Genomic DNA, 8,178 nt, shown 5'->3' on the forward strand with positions numbered 1-8,178 from the left:
AAGAATTGAAGAATATTCATCGCAGAATGCAGACCAGCAACAGGAGTAGCAGCACAGCTTCCAGTGTGTCCTAAAAAGAGAATAGATAAATGATTAGGATTTGGATGATCTACATAGAAGAGAATATAAATAGCAGCGCTCACAAACCCGCTTTGCAATAATTGAGACTGCTGAACGCGACCAATGTTTAATAACGACGAATTCGATTGGACGCATTAGTGCACATTACTGCATATTAAAGGCATTGATTTAATTTGAGTGTAAAAATGAAATGTAAATGTTTCGAATTATGAAATACATATTTTAACTAACAGCATAATAAATTAAGTGTATTGAGTATTTCACGATTTATTTATATCTGTTAATTTATATCTGTTAATTATTTACTTGATTTATATGTAGCGTAAAGCTAGTTGTGGATCACTTCTTTAAAAAAAAAATTCATATTTTTATCCAGAACAATATTGAACAATTAGTAAAATATTTAATAGTTATAATTGATCATAAAGATTACATTATGAGTAATCTTATTTCTTTTCAATACCGTTTTATATGTTTTTATTTTAATTAAATGAAGTAACGATATTTATTTACATTTAGACCCCACGTTCTAATTGCGGATCAGTTCATCAAATGCTTTTTAGATTTAATTTCAACTGACAATTATTTGTACTGATTACTTATACTGGCCGTAACCGTGTGCCGTATACCGTAATCCGTAAGAATTGACTAATCACAGTCGAGCATTCCTCTTTTACAATTAAATGAGAGAGAAATACTCGACTGTGATTAGTCAATTCTTACAAATTACGGCATACGATCAATATAAATGATCCCTTATCGATTGCGAGACCGTAATCGCACTACTTGCTAGTTGGTTTTATTTTAGACAATAATGATGTACACGTGATTGGTGAAAATAGAACCGACAACCTGTAGTATGATTACGGCCTTGGACAGAGCGTCGCAATTTGCAGTTGTAAAAAAGGAGATGGCGACAAAAAGCACAAAACAAAATAAAAAAAGTTCGTCATTTTGTACTCCCCCCCTCCCCCTTAGATGAAGTAAGTCACCCCTGATATTGGTAGTAATAGCGTAAAAAGGCATAAACTTACCTTATTTATTACATGTATCTCTCTCTCTTTCTCTGTAAAAGATACACTGAATATTTATTTATCTACGGTTCAGTCGCACGATCAAACGACCCACCCGTTATTTTCTTTTTTCTGACTCGCGCGCGGTCGCTTTAGGTATCGCATGCATGACGTATTGTCTCCGCGTATTATTCGTTCGTCCCGAAACAGCGTCGCTCGCAATTACACCGGATGAGAGTGTCGCCGCGAATCTAGGATCAATTACGGTTACAAGCCAATCACGGTAACGTCGTAATACGTGTAGGTGTAATTAGCGGTCGAATGTGTTCTTTCGCGGCGGTCAATCGCGCGATCGACAGGTGACGCCGAGCGAAGTAAGCTGTAAGATCTATCAACTACTATCCGACCCGTTCGACCGTCAACGGCGTGAAGTTGCCGCACCGCACGGTTATCGCTCGATTCTCGAATTTTTCCTGCGTCACCATGCGTCCAGCGTACGAGCGAATATATCGTTTCGAACGTTCGAGACGTTATGTTACGGGAACGTTGTACAAAGTGGCGTGCGTTCACCGTGTCGCGTTAATTACGTACACGGTCGTGTGTGGTCCGAGATTTTCATGCTGTCGTACAATCTGAACATGAATGATGAACATCGCGAGAGCCGGAGAGGCGGAGTGACGGGCGTACGCCATCCATGCGTCGCATTTTGCGTTCTGTAAGTACCTGTTCGAAAGTGCCTCGTCGGGAGGCACCGGACAAAGCGACGGTTGATTGTCATATCGCGTTGTTTAGTACACGAATACGTGCGGATGTAATTAGTTTCCTAGCGACTCGCGTCGCGTCCGTGTGAGTAAACACCGAGGACAATGGAGGACAACTATCGGATGACGAAGAAGCATCCACGTCAGTAAGCAGAATATTCGTTTACTGTCACCATTAATTTGATTTGACGCATTTTAAAGATAAAAATATATATATTTAATCATAATTAAAGATATCCCTTTAGAGCTTATTGCTACCAATGTAGATTTAATTTTGATCTTCCAGTTAATTTATTCTTCATCTTTTTCTAATTCTTGGAAAATAGAAGAAAATAAAAAGTAAGTTAAGTCGAGATTAAAGTTAGACTACATTAAAAGAAATAGACAGATCAGATTTTATATACTTAAATTAGCTTTTATTCGCAATTCTAAATTTTGATCTTTTCTTATTTACTTTCCTATTTTTTTATATAAAAATTATTTAATTATATACATTTTTAAAAATATCTGCTACAAATTTAATCAGCAAAATGCCAGAGAAAGCAGAAATATAACAAACTCTGCTAATAAAATCTAATAATAGATGAATTGTAAAAATTAAATAAAATTTATCAATTTGTAACATTTAGTTTTTGCAATAAATTGTAATCACTCAAATAATTATAAAAATGACAGACTTGGCCCAACTTTTATTATTAATAATTTGCTCAAATCATATTATATTTATGGTTTCTACAAGCATAAAATGCATGAATAAAATTTTTTCTTAGAATTTCTATATAAATTGAAACACTTTTTTGAAATACAAAGAAAATCCGATTAAAATGTTTTTATATATGTGAATTCTGAAACAAAAAATTTTAGAAGAGACTTTCTTTGTAGACTTTCTTGACACTTCTGAAAAATGTTTCAATTTGTAGAAAAAAAATCTAAGAATGTTCTGGAAACTGTAAAATTAAAAAATTCTGAAACATTCTGAAATTTACATAAAAATTCTGAGAAAAATTTTCACCAAATAATGTCGATCTGTCACACTATTTTGCTCAAATTTACTGATAAAAAATGCTGGCATATTGCTCACATTTTGCTCAGATACGATAAATTGTTAAAAGAATTAAGTATTGAAATTGTAAGAAAGAGAATACAATTACATTTTGTGAAAATTTGACACTTTTTTAATATGATGTATATCGAATAATATATTATTGAACATATAAAATTAACTACGCAATACAGTGATTTTTGATATGGCATAGGTAATTTTTGATGAATTTGTGGCACTCTAGATGATAATTTTGTAATTTTTTACATAATCTGTGTATGAATGTTTTGTTTTAGCAACCAAATTAATTTACGTTCTTTTATTAAATGACAGCATTGTTTTCTCAGTCAAAATCTTTTTGCGATTTGATTTGCATCAAGGAAGACCAAATTCATCATCGAAATTTTTTTGTTTTTGCACATATATTATTGGTAAATATACATATTGCACATTATTATGCAACCAGGTGAGCTCTTATTGGCTATTATTTTGTGTTTCTTTTTTTTTACAATAATTTTTATTTCATACATAATACACAAGTAACTTTGACTTAACATTCACAAATCGAGAAAGATGTCAATTTTTAGAATATTAGTACAATAATACAATAAATATAAATTAAAATTATATAAAATGACAGGGTATTGAAGAGCCAACTGCAGGATTTGTTGCTTAAATTAATTTATACACTCTAATGATAATTACATAGACTTGTTGTTCAAACCTAATCTCGTAAATTCAAACTCTTTATTCAGTTTTTTAGTATGCTGGAAAGTATATTAGAATACATATTAAATGGAGTATTGTATTTTAAATGTATTTAACTATACAAATGAAAGTAACATCCTTTCTCGAGTTTATTTAATCGCCGGGACAGGTAACGTCGTAAATTTTTATAAATCAGATGTTAAATCGTGCACAGAGTTTCTCACGGCGCCCGACTTCACCGAACAGTAGCACAATGGCGTTCATTGAATTAGAAACGGGACGGTAATGGCATCATGATCATTCGTGATTCATAAATCCGCACGATCCGCGTATTTATTAAGCCGTCCATAAAACATCCATTTAATCCGGCGTTAAATCAAGTTCGCGCCAAGTGTAATGCTCAAGGGTGATCGTGCTAGAAAAGTCGACCCGTCCGATTGGCCGGGATCCACACACGCGTCACCGGGTCTGGCGCGGTCGAGCCCGCATGCGTGCTATAATAATACGAGATCGGTGTTGGTGGAGGACCTGCTGCATTGTACAGCTGCATTCCACGATGCCACGTTTCTTTCGGTTCTATCCTTCTGCCTCCTCGGCCCCCTTCTCGCTTTCTCCGATCGCGTTCCCCATATCTTAATTCTCCGCGCAACGTTTCGACCTAAGGCGAGGTTTCACGACTATTGTAACAAGAAGTCATCTGTGAATGTTGACTTAGTGACGGCGGACCAATATTTGTCTTAGAGTCTGTCAAGCCTCTCCTGACTTGTTTGATGGGAATGAAATATTAAATGTTAATACACGGTGTGAGTCCACAACGCTCTTACAAATTGGCTAAATACAATTGGCTAATAAGATCATAGATCCTTCTCTCACGCACGAAATTTCTCTCAAATTTCTCCGTGACGCGCGTATTGATAAATTCTTCGTTAATTATTAGTAATACTATTTTGTATAAAAATCTTTATTACTATTTCCTGAGAAATGGAAAAAAACTAGTGATAAAGAATATCGATAAATCTAGTAAAATAAGATTCATCTTTTTTTTTTGTTATTAAAAACTGAACTAAATCTAAAGAAAGAGGAAATTTTTAATCGCGATAAAGTTACGTTCTTGAATAAGTAGATTGAAGGTGAAGGAGCTGAAGAGGAAGGGTCGGTGAAAAGCACACGACCCTCCGATAAGATAGCTTAGCTAATTCGAAACTTCGCGTTGCTTTGAAATCGATTCCGAACTTGTATCCATTACGATGTTCTTGATAGGAACTCTATATTAATGCATAATGTCCTTCTTCCTGTAATCATTATGGGCGTAGTCAAGGAAAAAGCAAGGAGGCTGTGACCTTCCTAAATCTCAAAGAATAAAAATAATTAGAAAAAAATTACGCATTTATGGATTATGAGTATTCACAACAAATTGATTTTGGAAAAGAAAAAATAATTGAGACAACTAATGTTATAAATATAAGTTTTTCTAAATTGAAGAATCAGTTTATAATTTTAAGAGAAAAATAAAATAAATTAGTAAATGAAATACATGTAATTTTTTAATTTTACTTATCAGTAATTAATTATTAAAAATAATTATAGCCTTGTTCTAAATTTCTAATTATTTTTAAATAATTATATAAAGCAAAACAGGTTCAATAGTCCCTACTTGACTTCTTCCCCTTTCCCGGGTTCAAAAGTCAATTCTTTAATTTGACCTCCTTCCAAACAAAATCCTGGCTATGTCCATAATGCCATCATGTCTTAATTAGACTGTTTAACATTATTTTTCAACACTAGTGTGAATAATCATTGCACAAAAATAGTCAAATTTTGTCAGTGTTATTTGAAATTTTTTAATTTGTTTATTCAGTTATTCATTGTTTATCCAATTGAAGTAAACTTTTGTTTGCCAATTATTGTATTTATCTATTTATTCATTTAATAAATATCTAAGTCTTTAATCAAGAAAACATTAGTAATTAAGTAATAAATGGATAAATAAAAATTAGTTCACACTATTGTTGAATGAAAGAAGTTTTATATATTGGATATTCAATTTTCTCGATTAACTCGACATAAATTACAAAAAAAGTTGCAAAAATTGTAACTTTGGAAAATTGCAAAAATTTTTTTGCTTTGAAGAGAATCCGCAAAGTTGTTAATCTTTTAATGCCGCGTATCTTTTGAGCTTTCTTATGACTTCGATTTGTACAATTGTACTGTACGTTTAAAATCCTCGGAGAAGGAATCACGTCGCGACGACGATCGCATTTCGCCCTAAGAACGCTTTTAATAATGCTGCACCCCATGGCGAAGGGCAACCCTCGCATTTTGTCGCGTCGAAGAACGTGGCGGTTTTATCTCGCAACAAGGCGATTCTTGTTATAGGGTAAACAGAATAGTAGCGAGCAGCAGCACGAATGTAAAGAAAAGAAGTTCTATAGAACAAGTCTCGAAAGAATCTATTTATCCCTGTTTAATAAAATTCATGAAGAGGCGAACGTGAATTTAACAAATTTTTATGTTCTTCTGAAAATATATATAGAACTTTCTTTATAGAATACACATATTTTTCTGATAGTTTATTCTATGAAAAGAAATTTTCATAGAATAGACTATCATTTTTTCGGTGTATTGTACAATATATATATATATATAAAGTAACTATTCTCTCGATGCATATTTATTAATTTTTATACGTCTTTAAATTAGTTTTATATGAATTTTCCATTATCTCTTTTAAGCAATTAAAATAATTAAATTATAAAAAAACATAATAACCATATTGCATTTAATAGTATTTATTACTATCGTATATTTTGCAAAAATATTTCGCCGTTTCGCAGGCGATTTTTATCTTTTTCCCATACACAATGAGACAATTTTCTTTATCGAAATAGACACATATTTCAGATTGCTCTAATTGCTATGGGATTCGTTATTATATTGTTTACTGTTACCTATTTGATAGATCAGCCCGAGTAGTGTGGTAACCCCAATCTGTGGCATCCAGATAACGCGGATTCGCGGTTGCCCGTTGCCGATCATTACTTTATTCAATTCGCGCGCCCCTTTTCGCCGCGTCTCTTCTGCTCCCCTTTTCACGCTCGGACCGCGCAATTTAAAAGCTGCTCGTTCGCGCGCGCGGCACGCAACAATGACACCCTTCTTTTCGATTAGCCGCAACCCCTATACATCCATAGACGTTATATCCAGGATAATGGCAGAATTTCTATTGAGTTTCTTCTTTAAAGACGCGCCCGTTCTTTGACAAGCAAGTTCTAAATTAATCGATGGTCGCTCAATTTACTCCGCACTCGGACGATTCGAAATCTCCACGTTTGCTACACTTTGTGCCTTAGACAGGCAATCTCAGCGATATAATTACAAATGTTCTAATGTTTGTTAACATTTAATGATGATCAAAATTTGATTTTGGTTAAAGAATCAAATTATGAACAATTATATAATTTATAGTTAAGAAATTTTTAAGCGAAAAATGGGACAGTTTACATTGTTTAAGACAATCCTCCAACGCGATATCTCTTATATAGGTACGTATGCGGATGTAGAAAATACACAAAGTATATTTTCGCCGCATTCCGCTTTATAAAAACATACGCACGGTTACGCGCGTAGTGTTTATTTCCGATTTGTAGTGTAGATTCCCGCTCGTGCGGTTTTCACAGACGTTCTCAGCGATCCAGGAAAAACACTCGATGCCTTGCAAAACGAAACGCTAGTCCTTGAATTCATCCTTCTCGAAGGATTTTTGTTGTCGGAGTTCTGTTCGACGACATTCTCCCTTCTCTTTGCCCTCGGACCCTACGATTCGATAGCCTCAGGTATTCCCGCGTGTCTCCCTCGCGACTCGCCCGTAGTTTTGCATTATCCCCATTACTGCTGATTCACACGTTCTCCTTTGTGGCCTTTGTGAGTCGCGACAATGCGCGACGGAGCTCTTCCTCCACCTAGTCGCTTCTTCTGCCTTCGTCCTTTTTTTTTTTTACGTCACAAAAATACGAACGGCCCCAGTAAGAGCTAGGCGGATGACAAACGACGGCATACCCCATCGGCTCGATATAATATGCGCCGGTCGAACTTGGACGAGGATCGCTTTGACCTCGTCCTAGTCGATTCGTTTTCTTTCTTTCTCGCCCCTACCTCTAACCCTAAGTGTTCCGATGGTCAAGCAAGATACCTTATACGGTAGCATTAGGGGCGTCGCATAAAAGCTGTATCGGCTAACTTATTCACGGATAATGTTCTTACGAGTCGACAATTTGTAATAGAATCGTGTATAGGCATAGTCTACTAGATCTCTTCCAGCATCCATTATAATCGTTGAATACATATCATATCGTTCAATTTTGTTTGTTTGAGATTGTAATAGTACGATTTTCAATAGGATCCCCTAACGTAGTTATCACATTGACAAACTGCTGTATCGGTTTAAAAACCAGAACACTATTAAGGAACGACAGCGCAGTATTTCGTTCAATTTTTATCGAGTGTTTCGATTTATTTACCGTTGGTTAACATAAATGTAACACTATAGCAACTTGCGCCTCCGGCGTACATTTGT

The sequence above is a fragment of the Trachymyrmex septentrionalis genome, unplaced genomic scaffold (assembly GCF_001594115.1).
Source record: "Trachymyrmex septentrionalis isolate Tsep2-gDNA-1 unplaced genomic scaffold, Tsep1.0 scaffold114, whole genome shotgun sequence".
Taxonomy (NCBI): Eukaryota; Metazoa; Arthropoda; class Insecta; order Hymenoptera; family Formicidae; genus Trachymyrmex; species Trachymyrmex septentrionalis.